Source organism: Phoxinus phoxinus (genome assembly GCF_949152265.1).
Source record: "Phoxinus phoxinus genome assembly, chromosome: 6".
Classification (NCBI taxonomy): domain Eukaryota; kingdom Metazoa; phylum Chordata; class Actinopteri; order Cypriniformes; family Leuciscidae; genus Phoxinus; species Phoxinus phoxinus.
This window is the reverse complement of record NC_136881.1, coordinates 33,931,586-33,954,025: the sequence shown is the minus strand read 5'-3', so window position 1 is coordinate 33,954,025 and position 22,440 is coordinate 33,931,586. Positions and strand designations below refer to the sequence as shown.

At 40.3% G+C, this 22,440-nt stretch overlaps 1 protein-coding gene across 3 annotated transcripts in view; it reads right to left on the bottom strand.

Moving 5' to 3' along the window:
- The window catches only part of bcl9 (BCL9 transcription coactivator), a 111,805-nt gene that overhangs the window by 85,208 nt on the left and 4,157 nt on the right, over positions 1-22,440 (bottom strand). For 2 of the 3 annotated variants that reach the window (XM_079616658.1, XM_079616659.1), the window contains exon 1: positions 20,792-21,125. The exons of the other annotated variant lie outside the window; for it this stretch is intronic. The gene's annotated coding sequence lies outside the window, so the exon portion shown is untranslated. Of the gene's footprint in view, positions 1-20,791; positions 21,126-22,440 lie in introns of those variants that run through there. 3 annotated transcript variants of the gene reach the window in all.

Genomic DNA, 22,440 nt, shown 5'->3' with positions numbered 1-22,440 from the left:
CGTTTAATAAGGCAGCCGCCTTTTACAGTTCCTTCTGAACCAAAACAACAAGCTTATGCTGCGTTCAAGCCATGTCGTAACCATATTTACAAGATGGCAACCCGTGACGTTCTACCCGGAGCCATAACACTATCAGCGCTGTCAGTCAGGTGGTACAAGTCAGAGCTCTGCCAGTTGTTTACGTTTATTATTATTGTAATGTTATGTGCTTTAAGACATGAGGTAATTTAATGTGTCTCTGTTTGTTTGAAGAGCCTGACAGCCCAACATAGCAACACTGGCTCAACCAATGGGGTGAGTTGGGGGGCGGAGCTATCTGTTTAACTGACCAATGGAGAGCAAGGGCAGTATTTGGGAAAACTGTTTGAAAACAATCACTGTTTCTTCAATACTACATTTTCAATGTAAATTTACAATTTCTACAATTCTAGGCCTATATGATACTAGAGGCACAAAAATGACAATTATATTTTTATAGCATACACAGTGACAAAACATTTACACTTACCGGTATAAACCCCCCCACAAATACACAATAAAATCCTCAACAGCCATTGCTGGAAACATTTTCCTCATCTCCGCCAAAACAAAATCAACACACAGCACTACATCTTCCCCTTCTGAATCTCTCTTTCTTTTTATCATTCTGTCTCTCTCACACACAATTACACAATTTCTTCTAAGCATTTTCACAAATGCTGATTGAAGAAAAAGGACACCACACACACTGCTAATCTCCATCAGATAAAACAGAGAGCCTTAAGGTGCTAGTGCTCTGGCTGAGCCCATGTTGAAATGCCATTCAATGACCTTTTATCTCTCTTTCTCTCTCTCTCTCTCTCTCTCTGTCGCTGAAACCCTGAAGCTGTTTGTCTTTAGAGGATGGAAAGACTGTTCCTGTGCGATTATGATTATTTATGTCCCTCTAAATTAAACATATACACATCCCAATGGCGTGTAGAGGACTGTTAAAACGTATTCCGCCATTACACCCCTTGTATTCACAGCATGTTTTAGGGTCTCAATAAGTGCATTTATATGCACATTAAAAGTTTGATTTCATTGGACTAAAGCAATAATTCAATTTTTTATAATGTCATGTACGGTAAATGCTTTAGGCAAACTGAAATAGTTACTGTCCAATTTTTCTGAAGTCAGATTAACAGACCCCAAAAGACTAAAAACTGGCCACTTGCTAGGAAAGACAGGTGATTTCAAGTATACATGTACAACGTATACTTGGAGAGACAGATTAAGACATCATCCAAACCTGTTTGACTTTCATTCTTCGGTTGAACACAAAAGATTATATTTTGAATAACTTTTTTTGTCCATACAATGAAAGTCCATGGGGTCCAAAAAACAACATTTGACCCCATTTTTCGTTTCATTAAAAGAAAAAAGAAAACACTAAATGGGATTTACTCACATCAAACTTCTTTTTATTTCTTCACTTCGAAATACCTCTGCAGTGATATACTATTTTTACTATAAAGCAGCTCTCCAGTGTGTTCATGTTTTACCTCGCATCTGACCTCGACGGACTGAACAGAAAAAAAAAATGGACAAAATGTATATGTCAAAGTAGGCAAGCCTCAGAGCACACCTACCTATTACATAATCACCATGGACCAATGGTAGTTTAAAGGTGTTTACCAGCCGGAGAAATCTTTTCCGGAAAGTTTGGCAAGCAGTTTTGAACTCCCAAAACGAACTCCCAAAGAATTGTCTTTTGGCTTGATTTTGTTCGAAATTATGCAACACCAGTTGCGTGTATTTGATCGAGGTCTTAAAGGGATACTTCACCTCTGGAAATATGAATGTGTATTTAAGATGGGTCATTTATGTAGTATAAATGTGAAATTATTTTTGAATTTGGAGCCTTCTAGACTGAGAAAAGCCAGAAAATGTATTTTTGGCTCATGTGGATGAAAGACAACAACTCCCATAATGCACTTGCTTCGCTGCCCTACGAGGCCACTCCCAAGCCACGCCTAGCGGTAAGAGCGCAGTTAAACAACTAGGCTAGGCTATAGTTGACTCGAAACTTAAAAGACGCCGTTTTAGTCAGACTCAGTATATAGTTTCAGGGAGGGTCAGGGAGTTCAAAACTGCTTGCCAAAGCAAACTTTCCGGGAAAAGTTTTCTCCGGCTGGTAAACACCTTTACACTATTAGTCCATGGCGATTATGTATTAGGTAGGTGTGCTCTGAGGCTCTGCCTACTTTGACATAGAAATGTTGTCATTAATTTCTCTACTTTTACTTTTTTTTTTCTGTTCAGTCCGTCGAGGTCAGATGCGAGGTAAAACATGAACACACTAGAGAGCTGCTTTATAGTAAAAATAGTCCGTGACTAGTCTGCACGGGATTTCGAGATCTCCCAAAATGTCTGGGATCCGGCTTTTAGGTTCTACAGTCGTCATTCATTATGTTTACTGTGGCAAGCAGGACGAGACTGAGGGCCGGGGGAGAACAACGCGAGGCTACAGTATCTCTCAAGGAGGAGCGGAGAATTTTCTTAGCAATGCTAAAACGCACATCAACCGATCACTTGTTTAGCGTATACCAATATATTTAGATTCACCAATCGGAATGAATTCAGTTAGATTGAAACAAAAGGTGAGCATGTAAACAATGAATGGTGACTGCAGAAAGCAAAAGCCGAATCCCGGACATTTTGGACGATCTCGGCGGCCGGACATGTCCGGGAAAAAGAGGATGGTAACCCCTACTACTCAGCTTTCTCCACAGAACAAGAGCCTGTTAGCTTAGCTTCTAAATAAAAGAATGACGATTTTTGCATCATCGGAGGATTTTTTCCAGACAAAAAAATACATAAATCTCTCATCTCAGGGGGATATGCAGGAGGGAAGCACGGTAATTTGAAAATACTACAGGTTTTCTACTGATACAAAGCTTAATGCTGAAGTATCCCTTTAAGACATTTTTCTAAATATCTTCTTTTGAGTTCCACAGAAGTCATACGGGTTTGGAACAACAGGATGTTGAATAAATGATGACAGAATTGTAATATTTGGGGAAACTGCCTTTAATGAGACTGCAACTAAGCTCAAGGGAGGTAAAATGCGCACTCTCCCTCTGAAACTTTATCTGCAAGTGTCTCAGTTTGGTGCTACTTTTGAAATATGACATTGTTCGAGCTCATATTTCGTAATATTCGCTTTGTTCTATTGTTGTACTGTCGTTTGCCTCCTCGGAGAAAACGCCCCCGGATACATACTAACACTGAGTTTATTTGCTGCCCAATAAGTGGTAGATAAGCTGTGTAGAAATCAGAACGGAGTTGTGTATGTGTTGTATGTGATCTCTCAGAGGAGCAGTCACCAGTACAGCTGCACAGATGCTGGTGTGACGTGCTAGACTGAGCATAAGCATTGCTGCCATGCATCACGGCACACACACTCACACATACTACTGTAACACCGCTTCATAGTGAATCTGCCAGCGAGTATTCGCACTATACAAACCGTGGACAAAATACAGACGTTTCCAAGCGGTGCTTAATGTACACTGCTCACATGCTCTCCATCTGATGCACAGGATATACAGTGTTCAGCTTGGCATAATCAAGAATCACCCACCCACACACACACACAAGTTTTCTCGTCGACAGGTATAGTTGGCCTGAAAAATAAGAACCCGGTGAATGGCAGTTCTAAAGACCTGGCCGGAGTATAATGCCTAGCCAAGACGTTTTTCACACAAATACACACACACACACACACACACACACACACACACAGGAGATAATACCACTGTTGCCATGGGAGACAAGTCCTAAAGGTATTTGTCTGCAAACGCTATATTGAGAAGAAATCTATTCTCCTTGACTGTCTGCCTGAATATTCAACAAGACGATGGCTGGATGTGGATTGGGTTTTGCTCTAGAAACATTGTGAATGAGCTCACTAGAAGGCGAATGATCAGAGCGAATCAGAACTAAGAATGGCATGCATACGTTATGATGTCATTATGATGAAATACCGTCATGGAGAGCTGGTTTAAGGAATAGTTCACCTCAAGTCTTTCATCCATGATGTATAAAAAGAAAAGTATAGGAGAAAAGCACCATGACTGTATTCTGCAATTCATAACCTGTATCACCGGCCACACAATAGTTAATCGTTGAAAATCTTTGCCGTAGCTCAAAAATCTCATTTGCAATTCTGAAAGATTTCTGATAATAATGAAAAATAGTCTGTTTGAATCATATGAACTACTTTAATGTTGACTGGTCAATATAGCATGAATATTTTTGTGTTCCATGGAAGTAATAAAGTTATACGGATTTGTAACAATATGATGATGTGTAAATGATGACAATATATATATTTTTTTGGCTGAACTATTCCTTTAAAGAGAGGCATCTTATATTAAACTGAAATCAAACCAAAAGTGCCTATATAGGTCTACAAATGTAGAAAGTTTGTTTATCATACAGATAACACTCCTTACAAACCGAGTTTGTTGCTAAGCAAAAGTTGGTCACATTTACCATAAAATTTCACAGCAGAAATCCAGATATTTCTATAGCAATCCATATGGCTGGGACTTTTGCTGAAGGGTGAAAAGGTTCCCCACACAGATTATGTTTGTGTTCAAGTTGGTCAGGTAAATTCCCCACGTTGACCAACAGAAAGTTGCTTGGTTTGAAAGTGATTTCTGTGTGAACTTATTATTAATGACGATAATGGATGATAGACCTTTTTTTGCCCAGAACATTTTGCTAGTGTGACCACAAAATGTATATTGTAAAACTCTTTACCCGCAAACATACATACAAACAGTCAATAAAAAAAAAAAAAAAAATCTTTAAGTACTGATACTTTTCTTTCACGTTGTCCACCTACTTGGATGTAATTTTTTACTAAGCTATTTGCAATTCATAGTTTTCAGTCATGTGACTGGCATGTGGCACTGAGATGTGGAGGGGAAAACATCCATAGAACTGTCAATCAAACTCTTCCATCCGTTTCAAGCCACGAATATAAAAAGGTATATTATTATCTTCTCTGATATTAAAAGATAAAATTCAATATACACCTTATTGTTGATGCTACATACAGGCAAACAGATGAACTCAGAATATGAATACACTGAATGTTGTTCTGCTTGCCTGTGTATATGCATAATTAATATAATGAATTTGGTGTTTTAATATCAGTGTCTTCGTTAATACTTAGTACAAACCTGGCAAAAATAACTGCCGGGCAGCGGAGGAAACATTGCTTTGCCCTCCAGGTGGGCATCCCTATAAGGCTTAAAATGAATGAGTTCATTATATGCCTACCTTTAAAACAGCGTTTGTGTTGGTCATAGTCTGACAAATGCTTGCGTTTCTTCAGCTAAAACAGTAGAGCATGATGCCATTGAAATACCAAGGTCATGGGTTCGATTCCCAGGCAGTGCAAGAACAGCTAAAATGTATACCTTCAATGCAAGTCCCCATAGATAAAAGCATCTATCAAATGCAAAAAAAGTAGAAATGAATGATTGTATTTACGAAGTGCAGAAAGATTTCCGATTTATTATATTCGTTCTATTTACTCCTGAGCCTGGCTCCCTGATCATAAGTGTATTTACAGGAGCAAAGTGCTTAAAATCAAGGGGGTTGGGTTGCAATCACGACCGAGACACACACACACACACACACACACGGTGTCTCTCATTCACGGGAGAAGTGTCATTAGCATCTTTCCCGAAGCTTCCATGGGCCAATAAACGCTAGCAGTCAAGCAAGACTGCTCTGAATTCATCACTCTCTCGCCTTCTCTCTATATCATCCCCATATTTCTCTCTCTCTCCCCTCCCCATCCCTTCTTTCTTCTTTCTCTCTGTCTGTAGATGTGAGCAGTGTGCCCCCTGATGAGTCACCTCTGTCATCAGAGCACCGCAAAGGGAGAGAAAGACACACACACACACACACACACACACACACACACACATACACAGAGAGAGAGAGAGAGACAGACAGCATCTCTTCTGCAAAGTCTCACCCCATCCTCAACCCCCAACACAAGCACACACACACAAACATAACAAAATCGACTGACTTAAAGATGAAAATTTACATGTTTATCCTTTTTACTCTCTCTCTCTTTCGTTCACTCCACCTATCTACCCCCTCCCCCATCTCTCTCTTTCGCTCTCTCAGAATCAAATTTCTAAGATCCAAAGCGTATCGAATGTGCGGCATTTCTTTGTGCACTGAAGAGAGGAGAGGAAAAGTGATGCTTTCTGAAATACCAGAGGAAGTGGAAGACTCCCCCAGCAGAGCAGCAAAATTATGGAAATAGATAAATAAATAATCGTATGGCTGGCAGTGTCGTTTCCCTGCTGCTGTGACTAATCAGAGGGTGTGAGCGAATATGCGTGTTGACTCGGGACCTTCTGCAAAACAAACTCATGGTGCTGCGGCAACATCACTGAAAAGACTATCCTTACTTCATTTGCGTTCACATTAATAGTGGTCTGAATTCAGATCAGTTAGTTTAACCCTGCGTCCTAACAAGACACAATAAAGCACCAAACATTTAATTTCTTTGATTTTGTCCTAAACAACTGTCTCTGTGACAAGTGATAGTACATTTTGTCAAAAGTTTGTTTTGCCCCGCCCCCTGTGAAATCTCATTGGTTTAAAAAACATAAAATATCTTCTGATTGGCTATGTATATTTTGTGTTTCGTGAGGCCAGAATTGTTACTCGCTGGATTCTAAATAGGACACTGCATTTATATTCAGTGTTTATTTCGTAACCCAAAATTAAAACTATTAAAAAAAATGTTTGGTAACTGAAATAAAACGGAAATATAAATATAAACTTAACAAAAATTAGAAAAGAACTAAAATAAGTTAAAATATGTTTAAGTACTAAAACTGAAATAAAAATAAAGCTAAATTATTGTTTTTTTAAATAAATACTAATAAAACTGACAAAATAACTTAAAATCAAGCGTAGCATCAGTTCTGGAAGGTCATGTTAGTCAGCTGACTCTCAGCTGATCCCCGTCTACCTATAGGAATACGACGCCTATCACTGTATATATATACATATGTAAGCTCCTTCAGTATTATCAGCAGCTATCGCGTTTCTCAGGAGCAAATTACCCTCCTCCATCCCCAGCTCCTCCTCTCATCAGTCAGGATTTGGCACTCTGATTCCCCTTGAATCAGAATAAATTCTCAAATTATGTTGTACTTTAAAATCTTGAATTAATTATATCTGCAATACATTCATGTTGGTTCTGTTCTGTTTACCCCAAGGGGGTTTATTGTGCTCTCCCTGCTCTTGTCCATGCTAGGCTGCATGGATGCGCTGGGAGTTCTCGCCCAGAACAGAACCATACCGCCAATCCTAACTATATGCTAATTGTCAATCGTATTGGACGATAGTGGTCCTGACAGAACTAAAATTAAAGTGAAAAGTGAAAACATAAAATTAAAAGCCGATAATAAAATATATTTAATACTAAAATAACACTGATAATATTCCTAATTATCTGATTTAATTGTCATTTGGCTTTGTCTGAATTATCATAGAAATTCACAATTGGACTGAACCTAAAACTTAAATACTTTCTCACCATTCACATTGAATACAGAACTGAAATCGGATAATATGTAAAGGAACAAACTATTCAACCCTTCAAAATGAATTTCTCTTATAAGCAGCCTAACAAAAGTACAGCAACTATACTTTTCTGGAAAAATGTGAACTCTGAAATAGAGGGACAAGAAAGGAGGAGGAGGAAGATGATGACGAGGGGGAAATGGAGACCACCGCTCCAGCTCTTCCGATCGTTCTCGTCAGCCGGAGGGATTCTTTCCCAGAGACGTGCTGAAATTGGATTTCTGTCACCGCCGGAGAAGCATGGTGGCTGAGCACGGCAAGTAAAAATGCCGCTTTAAGATAGAAGACCGACACACAGGTTGAACCGAAACGACGTAAACGAAACCAATGTTCACAAGCCACTCAGTGTGTATTCTTCTGTACTGCATGGCAGTTAGTTGCCAAGTTATGAGTTCATTTCACTCACTTTATTAACTATGTACAGGTTTCTGCTGATACATACTGTAATGACCTCTCCAAACACTATCAGGGACTATCAGTGTTTTTGCTTTACTGAAGAACACACCAGAAATTGCACTTCAATGTGAACGCAACTGACAATTTTTCATTCACAACGTCTGTTCTGGGAAGCTCCATAAATCCCTGAATCCTACTAAAGTGAATACAAGAAGCTGCAAATGTTTTCATTTTGAAGGTGAACTGGCTGAGATCCTTTGTAAATGTACAATGACTCACCAATACAGTGCAATACTTGATCATTTTGTCTACAGGGAAGAATTTTAAACTGTTTATAGACAGTCCTTTTTGGGTAGTTTGAGACAATGTTGAGACACTAAAATCCACAAAAACCCAGAAAACACACCTGATAGTTGTACGTAGCCAGCCTTCTGGCTACTGGCAAAAGTCTGCTTCAGTTTTCAACGTGTTCTGGCCAAGAACCGCTCACTGAGCCACAAAAGATAATTTATGTGCATAAAAAAAAAAAAAGTCCTGATTATTCCACACACTTGACTCAGCCTGATCTAGTTTACTTGATGCTAAGATACTAACAAACCTGGCAACCTGGTCCCTTGTGAAAATGACAAACCTGTGTTATTTTAGTGTTTTTTTTTTTTTTACCTCTGAAAGTTTCATACAGCCAGCCAGCCAATCAGATTAGATCATGGGGATTACATCTCTTGCCTCTTTACCTTGTAATATAAAAGCAGACAGTCAAGGAACATCTGAGGCTGAGATTACAACTTGCTAAATGCTATAGCAATGTAAACAATGTTAGCAGCAAAACTAAAGTTTGAGCTAAAGCTACAAACGTTAATTTATGGCATCAGCCCTAAAAACCCTTGACATAAGCACTCGAGTATGTCAACACAAGCCCCAAACACAAAACCACAAGCTGAGCTTGAATCTGTGACGATTATAGAAGGATATTGTTCTATTACAATAACACAAACCCTCTGTTTGAGAGGAGCCTTTTATTATTCAAGTCTCTGTCCCTCTGTTTACTCTAATGTATTATGTTCCGATGAGTGTTTGATACTTCTAAAGCAATCTGATGATTGTAATCAAGTATCTGTTGAGAAGATGAGCCCCTCTCTGATGTTGAGGATCCTGCTAAAGAGCGGGGAGGAAGAGGAGGAGCCAATAAGAGATGTACAGAAGAAAAAATAGGGGGAGAGGGAATCTCTAATCGATAATTGTCATTTTCACCCCATTTATTAAAGTCCCCCTGTAGTCAATAATTGTATCCCTAAAAACTCATATTTGATCACCAAAATTACATATTTAAAAGTTTTTTACTTGAAAACAAATTTCTTCATACCTCAAAAAAGCTTGAATACCCTACACACCCACTCTACACACTTGCCTCATTTAGTATACGGGGTTCTATGAATATGTAAATTAGCCCTGCCTCCACTCACTCACACTGGCTCAGAGATCCACTCGTTGACGATCACACCTTGACGTGATTGGTTACAAGGTAGTTTGTGACGTCAGAAACACCAGCGATTTCAAACCGTGTTTTTGAGACTGTCACTGCAGTTTTAAGGAGAACATATTCAGCAATGGTGTTGACTCATGAGTTGTCTTAAAGCATTTAAAACACCACAGACATATGAACAACATTACAAGCTTGATTTTAATTACAGGGGGACTTTAAGAAGGAAGATAGAGTTTTAATTTCATGTTGTCTATCTAGGAAGGAAGGTAGAGAGGAATATACGATACATTCAGAGAAGAATAGAGAGAGGAGGAGGAAGAGATACAGGGGGTAGGGAAGGTGGAGGTGTTGGCATATCGCTGATGATTAGACACTGTCTGCGGATATGTGTAACCAGCGACACCATGGCAACAACGCTTTTCACCCGGCGGTCCAGGCAGGCGATCTGCTTAGAAGTTAAGTGATCTCTCCTTTTCCTCACCATGCCTAAAGTAGTTTATTTCTCTTCCTTCTAGGAAACCTCAGTCTGTTTTTCATTTTTGAAATGAGTCTGCTCTTACCCACACATACACAAATAAACACACATTGGGGATCTAAAGGGTAAACGATCACTGTGCATTTTGTGCTGTTCAACAGCGAAATCCAAAAGGGCATTGGTTGTTTCCAAAACAGGTTCCAAAATTGTCATAGGTTTAACCACCGAGACGGGAGCCAAGACAGCTTTCCACCACCAATCGCCTGATGTCACTGGCCCATGAGGGAGCCCTCTGCCAATCGGTGCACAGCACAGAGTAGCAATACCCTGGACCTTTGGATTTGAGCGCTTATGTTTAGATGTTCTGGTCTTACTACAGGAACTGGAGCCAAAATGGCTCCAGGTGGAGTGGCCATGACTTGAGCCAAGATGGCAACCAATGCAGCATGTCTGGCTTGTAGCAGAGGGCCTCTGGTCTTAATGGCCAAGACGCAGATAGTTAGGACAAGGTTTGTTTCTCCTGAAACTGGACCTGAATGATTCTGCAGTCTCAGAGACAGATGGTGAAGTTATTACGGAGGAAGAGAAGAGAGAAAAGAGGTATGAACACCAGGGACAGACGAAGAGTGTTGCCAGCATTAGCCGATGAAGGATAACAAATTTTAAGAATCTATTTCATTTTAGGTTTAACTGATGATTATTGAGTTTCCAGCAGTAGATTCCGGCCAGACTTGTAAATGAGTCAAATCATTGAATTCTCTCACCTTTAGTTCTGCAAATTACTTTCAGAGCCATTTGCTCAAGGTACAGCGGTGCCTTTGTCTCTATGATAATGTTAAGGTTTGAGCAATCAAGTCAGGATGATTGGATTAGCAATACAATAGCTGATTGGCTCGGGTTCTCTAGAGCAATCTAGAGAACCTGCCATACCGGTTTTTGCTGGATAAGAAGACTCCTCCCCCTGGGAATGTATATAACTACAATGTATACTGTTTAGATTCAGACTGTTTGAAAGAATTGCAGCCACGCGCAATAAAGAAGAACTTCTGCTTGAACGTGATCCAAACGTCTCCTGGTATTTGCTTAGAAGAAGGAAAAGTTTCCTACAGTTTTGGTGCCTTGTGACCCGGATAGAGCTACTCACAAAGATCTGACTGAGTTCCAGCTTCCTCCAACCTGAATCCTCAACAAAGATCTCAACTGACTGAGTTCCAGACTGAATCTCAAACAAAGATCTGCTTTCCAGACTGCATCTTTTGGAATCCAGAGCAAAACTTCCAGCTGAACAAAGCAAGGTCTGGTGAGTGCGACTATCCAAAAGAACCTACAATACCAGTACAAAAGTGTGATCCTCTGCGCCGTCAGAGAAGCGTTAAGAAACAACTGCAAGTTTTGTTAACTAAGTTATCCTCTAAAGTTGTCTTTTAGAGATGAAAGTTATCCTCTGTTTTTCAGGCAGGGAAGAATAGCATTACGTGCTAATATTTTGTTACCCTCTACGTTTGCTAGAGACGATTCATTTCTTTTATTTTGATATCCTCTGTTCTCAGGCAGGGAAGATTAGCATTACGTGCTAGTTAGTTTGTTTATCCTTTGTTTCACAGAGAAGGTTAGCATTACATGTTAAGATTTGTGTGTATCCTCTTGCTAGAGAAAGCCTGTCCTTTGTAAGCTAGAGAAGATTAGCGTCATGTGCTAATAAGATTGTACCCTCTGTTTGTAAGACAGTAGAGAGAAGTTTAGTGTTTGTTTGTGTGGTAACAGAAATTCACAATGTTTAGGAAAAGTACTAGACTGACTACCCCTTTATGGACAGATAGTGAATTCAAGTCTTTGTTATCAGAGCACATGGACTCCATTGTGACTGAGCCAGTCAGATTGAATTTAACAAAGAAATTTGGCATTGATGCAGACAAAGTTTGGTCAATTGAAGAATGCAAGAAGGTGTTGGGTGCATGTATCAGGAAGAAAAATGTGAAAGGTATTATCTTATGTCACAGAGAGTTTAGCTTATCCATTGTACAAGAACAAGCTCGTTGTATTGATAAGTTAAAAGAACAGAACAAACAATTGCATACTCGAATGTCCTGTCTCACAGACAAGGTGGGCCATAACACGGCCTCAACCAAATGTGACTCAGAAGACCAACAGTCAGATGAAAGCTATCCTGATCTACAGTCTTTTGATAGTATAGAGGACAATGTCAATGCAGATGTAAATGCAGTTGAAGTGTGCGTAGCTAGACAAAAGCCTCAGGTAAAAGGGGTTGACACAGTTCCATCTGCAACCTCCGTACTGCAGCCACAAGCAGTCATTTCAACGTTAGCTCCTAAAGATATAGAGAGAATATCTCAGAGCTTACCTCCAGCACGCACAAATTTTTCTGAATTTAGAAGGGCATTGATCAGCAAAATGCGTCTATATGACATGGCGGTAACAGAAGTCACACAGTTGATGTCACAAATTTTAACTGAATCTGAATTCAACAGTTTTGAATCTGCTGTTACTTCTGAACTGCTACATGCCAGTAAAGATGAGTTGAGAGAAGGTGTCTTGAAAATTCTAAAGAACATTGTTGGACCACACATGGACTGGTCAAAGCTCACTAATTGTGTACAGAAGAAAGGTGAATCTGTTTGTGAGTACACAGAAAGGTTCTGTCAGTCCGCTGCAGCTTACAGCGGAATTGCAGACACGTCAGAGAAGGTGCTAGGTGATAATGGTCCCCTAGTTCGCACATGGTTTCAGGGTCTTCTGTCAGAACATAAAAATGCATTGCCTTACTTAGAATTAACATGGTCCAGTAGAACCCTGGAAGACAACCTGGACAGTTTAGTCACTTGGGAAAGAGACTCTGATGTCAGAGAGAGAGTAAGAATTGCAGCAGTTACTGTTAAGTTCAACTCAGAGAAGCCAAAGAAACGCAAAAGTCCTAGAGAAGCCACTTGTTCTTACTGTGGCAAGCACGGACATTTTGGGAAAGAATGTAGAAAAAACAAAAAGAATTTTAGAGACGTAACCAATATTGCTCAGCTTTTACTCAGTCTGTTTGCTACTCTGAAGCAGCCGCTCCCCTCGTCATTAAACTCGTGGGGCAACTTGTTGAGGTGTTAGCCATTTGGGCTGTGAGTGCTTAATTTCCCCAGTAACTTACCACAAAGATGAAAGACTTGTTTTTGTTTAATAGCACAAAAAGGAAAGTGACTGTCACAGTTTTCCTTTGGGGGACACTGATTAAGTAAACTCACAGCCTAAAATGTTAAGTTACAGCACAGGCTTCATCAGTAATGGTGTTAGGTCAGACTGTAAATGTAAAAAGCCCTCATGAAGGTACTAATGAATCAAGCAAAAGAAATTGGTTAACGACCCTCACAGCTCCGAATATTGTATTACAGCGTGCACCAGTTACGAACCCATCCTCATGTATGATGTCTGCAATGACTGAAGTTGTGTTAGAGGATGAAGGAGAAATGACTCACAATTGTGTTACGTTTACATACACACCTACGAGGGAAGTAAAAGAAACTCCCATAGAAAATTTTGTTTGAAAATAGTTGTTTTGTTGATGGTTCAGCTCAAGAAACAAGCCGTTAGAACCTAAGTGGTACAGACCACATCGAGTGATGTTGATTACAGCAGCTGAAGTATTGTGTCAGGGAAGGGAAAACTTGTAAATGAACATGTCACACTGTTCCCCCATCTACAGGGATAGGATAGGACACACGGACAAGTGAGGTGCCCTGGGAAGAACTGAACGCAACAGGCTTCGGGGGCCAACCCAGGGTGAAGATTCCCTCTTAGGCCTTCCCCTCCCTTAGTCCATCATTACCTCACTGGTTCATATAGGTGTCTCATGAATTAAGTATTAGGGAAAGAAGGAACAACAAATAGCAGACTCAGATGGAACAGAGGATACAACCAGTCTTTACAACGAATACTGCTCTGTTGCCGTTTTTCTCTTTTGTTTTCTTTCTTCCTCTGTGCAGATACCACTGGATGACTGTCCCGAGACCCATATGCATTGACCTCCTCACCTGTGTATGAAGCCACAACCTTCCAGAAAACGACTCGATCCACTGCTGAGCCAACTATCACAAAGAAAAAGAAAAAAATACACAACGCAGAGACTCACATACGTTCCGTATGCCAACAGTGGAACCTTCAGTCATCCATCGAACATGATCAAGATTGTCACACTACTAACCATCATGGACATCGCGCAAAGTGTAGACTCCAGAAACAACATATTCTTAGATCTAATGAATATGTCAAGAACGCCTTGTTTGCTGGAAAGAACGTTGCATGGCACACGCAACTTCAGCTTCTGCCACAAACAAAGAACATGGCTGCTTTCCAGGACTGACTTGTGCACAACCATGGTGGTGAAACTTTTGGAGCGTTAATCCCATCTCACAGGTTTAATGGATCCAACAGAGAACTTGAACAAAATCCAACAAGACATTCTTGATCTTTCAGCAAAATTCCACCAGATGACTGAAAGGTTCACGAACCCTAATTGCATGTTTGTTTCTGTGTCCGCATGCAATTACAGAAGAACTACACAGATCCGAAGCTACGTGCCTGTAACTTACAAAAGTTACAAGACTGAACTTGCTATGTGCCTGTAACTCACACCAGTTACAAGAATGAACTTTTAAGTGTTTAAATTTGTATATTATGTGAGAGTTTTAAAGAACTCTCAAACGGGGGACTGAAGGATAACAAATTTTAAGAATCTATTTCATTTTAGGTTTAACTGATGATTATTGAGTTTCCAGCAGTAGATTCCGGCCAGACTTGTAAATGAGTCAAATCATTGAATTCTCTCACCTTTAGTTCTGCAAATTACTTTCAGAGCCATTTGCTCAAGGTACAGCGGTGCCTTTGTCTCTATGATAATGTTAAGGTTTGAGCAATCAAGTCAGGATGATTGGATTAGCAATACAATAGCTGATTGGCTCGGGTTCTCTAGAGCAATCTAGAGAACCTGCCATACCGGTTTTTGCTGGATAAGAAGACTCCTCCCCCTGGGAATGTATATAACTACAATGTATACTGTTTAGATTCAGACTGTTTGAAAGAATTGCAGCCACGCGCAATAAAGAAGAACTTCTGCTTGAACGTGATCCAAACGTCTCCTGGTATTTGCTTAGAAGAAGGAAAAGTTTCCTACAGATCACATGTCGGTTGGCATTTTGCTATATGCTAGTAAAAACTGGTCTCTCAACATCCAAACCTCCGGAACATGAACACAGCAGCATATATAGTGATCGGCCACATTGTGCAAGGATATTTTGCCCCCCTCTTCTCCATCTCTCCTCATCCTCTTCCCACCATTTCATCTGCCCTCCATCATGACAGAACCCACAAGCCACACGGTTGACTGGGCCGGTCAGTGCAAGACTGTACAGTCCAAAGCAGGAAAATTGATCTCCATATCAATTATAGAGCTGCTGGGGTCTTTTTCCTTCCTGGCTGGAGAAGCCTGGAGAAATTGCTTGGCTATAGCCATGGCATATTTTTCACCACTTTGGGCAAAAATCCATGTCGATTACGCAGCCAATCGATGGCCTGCGTCTCTTGCTCAGCGGTGCTGCTAAACGCATCAATGATGAGCCCAGTGTGGGCGGCAGAGCCAGAGAGACAGGGATGGAAAAGAGAGAGGGAGAGAACGAGAGTGAGACGGGCAGAAAGGGAGAAAGACAAGGAGATAAAAAGGGAGACTGACAGGGAAGGGAGAAGGAGTGGGAGAAAGACAGAAAACGAGAGTAAGACGAGCAGATAGGGAAAAAGAATGGGAGGAAGAAAGAGACAGAGGTATAGAGGGATGGAAATTGACAGGGAAAAGACAGTGGGATGGGAAAGAAAAGACAGGAAGATAGACAGATAGGAAAGAGGGTAGAGAAGCAAGAATGAAGAAAGAAAACAAGAGTGAGACAAACAGAAAAGGAAAATAGAGAGGGTGAAAGAAAGTGAGACAGACAGGTAAGGAAAATGAGAGTGAGACGGTATAGAAAAATTGAGACCGACTGAGGAAAAAGAGAAGGAAAACAAGAATGCGACAGACAGGGAGAAAATGAGAGAGAGACAGAGAGGAAAATAGTGAGGGTGAAAGAAAGTGAGACAGACATGGAGGGGAAATGAAAGGGAGATGGTAGGAAAAGAGAAAGAGAGCGAAAGAAATCGAGACAGACAGGGAGGAAAGGAAAGTGAGACAGACAAAGAGGGGGAATGAAACCAAAAAAGTAGGGAGAAAGAGAGCGAGACAGACAGGAAAGGAAAATAGAGGCAGACAGCCACAGAAACCAAGAATGAGATAGGAGAAAATGAGTGAGAACGACTTCAAGAAACATAGAGGTAAGAGAGTCGGGGAGGAAAAGACGGAGACGTGATGCTTTCTCTTCCTTAAATCAGTAGTTTGGTTCCACTGTGTATGTGCGTGTGTGAGGCGCCTGATGTAATCGGTCGTTGGAGTGTGCGAGCATGTCCTGTGTCACTAGTGGAGCGTAGCGAAAGCTGTGATTTACAGGAGGCTGTGGGGGGAGCTGAGAAAGAGAGAGAGAGAGAAAAAGAGAGAGAGATACTCGTTAGAAGTATGAGGATGCTGTGACCAGAGCCTCCAAACCACAATAAATGACATCTCCATTGCCATCTTTCATACTGAGCTTATACACAAATACCCGAACACTCTGAACACCCTCAACGTCCATGATAAAACATACATGCTCCCACAATGCATTTCTGCGACTGCTAGCTGCGGTAAAGTGGCCCATTGATGCTACTCAATAGTAGTTTTCGAGCATTTTACTTTAAATTTATTACGCAAGCAAAAAAGGAGCTTTATTATATAACTGATGATTATCGCCAAGTTCAGGCCAGAAAATAAACAAAGTGCAAATGCCGCAGCTAGCCGGTGACAGCGCCCCGCTGCGATTGAATTATTTACGTCAGAGTTCTGACACAGTGTTCCGAGTGGATTTGCTCCACTTTACATCAGCGAACGGCGGGTTGTGACATCAGCACTCGACCTGAGCCAGGCGTTTGGCATTCTGCTAGCGCCTGTCATACTAATCTGGCTAGCCTCCTCCTAACGTCTGTCACGCTAAGGTAGCCGCCTCCTCTCTCGTTCTCTGCGCTCTCCTCCTCCATGACATGAATACAAATGTGCTTTAAAAAACCCAAGGCATCATCTCTCTGCACCCCACCCCCTCCATCTCTCCCTCCATCCCCACATCTTTGTGTGATAGGCACCTCTAAATGAATTTGCAATCATCTCGGCGGCTAGGCACACAAGGCTAGCGCGCACATTTCCACCTATTCAGAAAGATATTAGAGCAGAGGATACATCGGAAGGCAAGGGCGCTCAAAAGAGGAATGCTTTTCAAAAGAGAGATTGGGAATCTTTCTCTTTTTTTTTTACGGCTCGAAAATCCCTGCTGACCGAGATGTGCCTTGTCTCCAATGAAATAATGAAACAATTATGACCGTGCAGACGCGCATCCCAGAATTAACTAAACTGTCATCTAACTAAATGTGTTTTATGTTTGCTGTGAGTTATTAGCCGTCCCCTTAACACACTCGTAATTTATGCATTGGATATTTGACAACTGTGAAGAATAAATCCATTTATTTCCTTTGGTGCTCTCTCTGGAGGCACATCTCTCCATCCTACTGATCAAATCCCAACCCCTCCCTCCATTTCTTCTTCTCCTCCTTCGGTAGCAGATCTCCAAGGCCTCTTATTCCTTCCATTTCTCAGTCCAAACCCTGCAATCTACCTCCCTCATTGGCACACTCTTGGTATTTATTGGAAAGGCATGTGGATGGATCTCGCCATGTCGGATTATAGCGCAGACAGATTTAATTTGACGCAAACAAAAAAGGATAGAACTACAGCTGAAACTGAAAACTAAGTTGTTTTTCTGATCTAAGCTTTCCCAGCCTAGTTAGACTGGTTTAAGTGTTTTCAGGAGGTGCTCGTTAAACTTGGTTTGGCTTGGACACCAGATGGCTGACCAGCTAAACCAGATGAACACCTGCTGAGCCAGACCAGGAGACTAGCTAGACCAGATTAAACCAGCGTATGTCATCCTGAACAGACTTCTATCCCTCACAGCCTTTGTTTTCAACCCCCTTTATGGCCAGAAGTAGGAATACTCCATAACAGAGTTTGAACGGAAAATTGTATTTGGTGGCCTTGGTTTTATAGCGCAAACATCAGCCAGATTTCATTTGCAGCAAACGAAAATAGGTTGTGAAGGATAGAAATACAGTAGCTAAGCTGGTTTAAGCTGGTCTCCCAGCCTAGTCAAGCTGGTTTTAGAGTGTACAGGTGCTTGTTAAACTTAGTTTAGCTGGGACACCAAATGACTGATCAGCTAAACCAGACGAACACCTGCTGAGCCAGGCCGGGAGACTATCTGGACCAGATTAAACCAGTGCATGTCATTCTGAGCAGACTTCTATCCCTCACAGCCTCATTTTCATCTGCTTTATTGGCTGCAGTTGAAATATTCCACGTCGGACTTTTTGAATTTGGTGGCCTATGGTTTTAGGCACATAATGATTAAGATAATGGTTTGTGTGACAGGAATATTGTTCGAAAGACGTCCAACTTGGCAAAGTCTCGGACACCTCCATTTCAAATCATCATAGAGCGAGGTATGAAGGCGACATTTGACCCTGTGCTCTTTACTTTTCTCATGCCCTCTGTCACGACCTCTCGCTGTCAAGCTGACTGACATCAACCGCAAAAAAATACAAAAATAAATAAACAATGAAGCTGCCATGTCAAAACTGCAGGATACATTTACATTCTCAATTGGCATGTGTGATGCTTTTAAAACATGATTAATGAGCTTTCGCAAACCACTGTAATTTTTATTCCACTTGACTTTCAGTTTGCGTGTAATTGCTATTAAACCCAGGGGACATATAACCATTATATTCACATCAAATAAAACACTATGTTCATGTTCCTCTGTTCCATCTCAAACATCATAAAAATCTATTAAACTGTTGCTGTAAATATTTTAATACAAACTATTCAGTATTACATCATTTATAAAACTGTTGCTGTTTATACATACCGTACATTACAAGGTCCACTGAAGCCATAGTGGATAGGGATTTAATTTAAAGATTTAAGTTGTAGTTTAAAGGTTTTGTAATGCTTTCATGAAGTAGCAACATGCATTTTGAATAAATAGTTTTAAATCTATCCATTTACTGTTGCAAAAAACACCTCAACTTTATATAGAATGCACATTAATATTCACAACTGTTTGTTTATCACAATTTTACAGTGGGTTTGAACGTGGCTCAGCCAACCAGAATTTAGAGTTAAAACATTATTTACATTTTACAATAAGGTTCCATTTGTTAACGAGAAATAACAATGACAAATTTTTCTAAAGCATTTATTAAACATAGTTAATGCTGAATTCAATATTTACGAATACATTATTTCAATTACAAGTGGTTTAATGGATTATTTAATGGATCTGAGTTTTTATTTACCAAATAATTTTTTCTTACTTAGTTAAAAAACATGAATAAAAACGGTATTGCTCATTGTTCGGTAATGTTATAATACATTAACTAACATTAAGAGATGAGACCTTATTGTAAAGGGTTACCAAACTATCTTCTTTATAATTATATATTAGTCATCAATTACTGACCTGCTGCCTTTATTACTCAATAATTTCCACAATCTTTGGAACTTTATGAAAAATAGTGTTTCACGTGATGCCTAAATTATTGTAAATAGGAAACAAATTTGAATTACAACTAGGAAACCTGAGTTACAGAGAGTAAACTTTGCAATTTTGGTCATATACATTTATGTATATCTGTAACCATTTGCTGCATGTTGTACATTTTTACACAGCAAAATGAACATGAGTATGTCCGTTATCAGCCATGTTTCTCTTGATCTCTTGAACAGGAATAAATAGAATCTTCTGACAAGCAAGTAAAGGGAACATATATCCTGCAACCTATGGAATAAAAGACACTGTAGTGCCCATAACTCTTAAATAATAATACAATAATAATAAAATAATAAACAATTGTTTTGACTTTTCCAACAACTGGTTTATAAACATGAAAAAGCAACAGAAATTGCATGTGCATCTCACACCAGTGACAATTGGATAACCTTTAGCGTGAGAGACGGTCAGAAAGAAAGAGAAAATCACTGCAGGTTTTCGGAACAGCTGGTAGTGTAAAAGCAGTCTGCTACCACCATGGAGGGCACAGACTGAGAAACCCCCCAGGCAGAATAGAACCGCCCCCAAACACACACACACGGCTCCAATCATTGCACAATTCACTCGCTGCCGAGAGTGACAATCCTGACACATACAGAAAGAAAAAAGCTCTTGTTGCTTTGCAGCCATCACACACATGGACTGCTTGAATAACCAGACAATAATGAGAGGAGAGGTTTATACTGGCATGGAGGGCAACTCATCCAGACTATCCAATGACACATTCCAAACCATCCACTCCCCCCTTCACCCCCTGCTCTTTCCACATATCCATATATCTTTTCAAGGACTAAGAATAACGGAGCGTAATTGTTTTTAACCCACGCTCACGTAGACGCTCCAACCAGGAATAACCACAATAATAGCAGCACGCAACTTCGGCACCAACTCTGGGTCTACTCGTTTTTCGCACACCCACCCCCCTCGAACAAAAGAGAGAGATAAAGTAAGAAAGGCGAATTTAAAAAAAAGAGTGATCTGGTGCTGAAGGAGAAGATACTGTATACTCACCCCCTCTCTTTCTCTGTCACTCTATCAGCCCCCGTGTATGAGCGTCTCCTCCTATTTCTCTCGCTCTTCTCCCTTTCTGTGTGCCCTCTCACACACAGCAGCCATACAAAAACACGTTCAGGATCATTTGGGTTTTCATCATTTGTTTCTTCTCTTATTTCTCTCCAGGCTTTTGTACCCCTCCCTTTTGTCCGTGCTGGCCCAAAAAGTGCACACACATCCACACAAAGGGCTGCTCTTCCCTGCAGTCCCCGGTCCCCTTCAGCATCTAGACACTAGGACAACATCAAAGCAACTTGGGGGGAACACTTCAGGGGCCTATTGTCTCCAGTCTGATCGTTTTTTCTCGCCTCCGTCCCCCCCTTCGCTTTTGACGCCACTTGGTACGGTCCAGGCATTCAAGCCAAGCAGCTTTCACACATGCAGGGGAAGCTTGTCTCAGGCAATTGCTGACAAGCTACAAACAAGGCAGCCATCCCCCTTCACTGCACACACACACACACACACACACACACACTCTCACACACTCGTGTGTTAACAACTCGCTTCTCTCGCTGAGACTCAAGCCCTCTCTTACCGGACGCTGTTGAGCCCAACAACATCATTCACGCCCCATATCTTTCTATCCTACTATCTCGAAGTGTGAGCTTCAGTATTGGGGAAGCTACTTTAAAACTGTCTTGGCAAGCTATAACTACAAGTTATGTTTTGGGGGAGAGAAAATACACAAGCTGCGATATAAAGGGGGTTATATATTTTAAATACAATTATCAGAATATATTATTAAAAAGAGCAATCCATACAGATATCAATTAGTTGATAGCATCAAATGTAATATATTAACACTGGACTGTTAAAGTTAGACCGTTAACATATGTGATTAATTAAATATGTATATGCAATTAATTAAATATGTTTAACGATGTTCATTTATATACATAATGTCATCAATGCATATATCTTCTAAAAACTAAAGGTGTGGAGCAAAAAAAAAACATTTTAAATCATCTGAGAGCACTAAAATTAATACAAATTAGTTTATATTAAACACTAAACAAATAAACTTAATGTATAAATAAAACACTTTTAGACACTGCCATAGAAGAACCATTTCTGGTTCCATTTCCTTTCAGTGAACAGTTACAAGAACCTTTTATTTTTTCTTAGTGTGAAGAACATTTGAACAATCTGAGGAAACTTTTTCCAGAATAAAGAAACGTTTGTGGAATGGAAAGGTTTTCGTGGATTTTTCATGGAACCATCAAAGCCAATAAAGAACTTTTAATTTTTAAGTGTAACAATGCGTTTCACTATAGAAAAAAAATGTAAAAAGCTCAACTGAGTACTGATTCAAATGAGCATTTTATGATGCACAACCTCCTATAACAATTTTAAAGATAGAGTGAGACAGTCTAGTAAAGCACGAATGATCATTGCCTCACTTTGCTCAGTTTCAAGGCTGTGTGCGCAAAATAATGAAACGCTGCACAGAACGACCACATGCATGACTGAGAACCAATTCAAATGAATCGGTTTCCTAATCTGTTTAATTAAAATGACTCGTTCGAACCAACTGACTCGTTAAATGAATCAGACCTCCTACACTGCTAGAGAGAGAGAGAGATTCTACATTGCAAATGATCATTGCC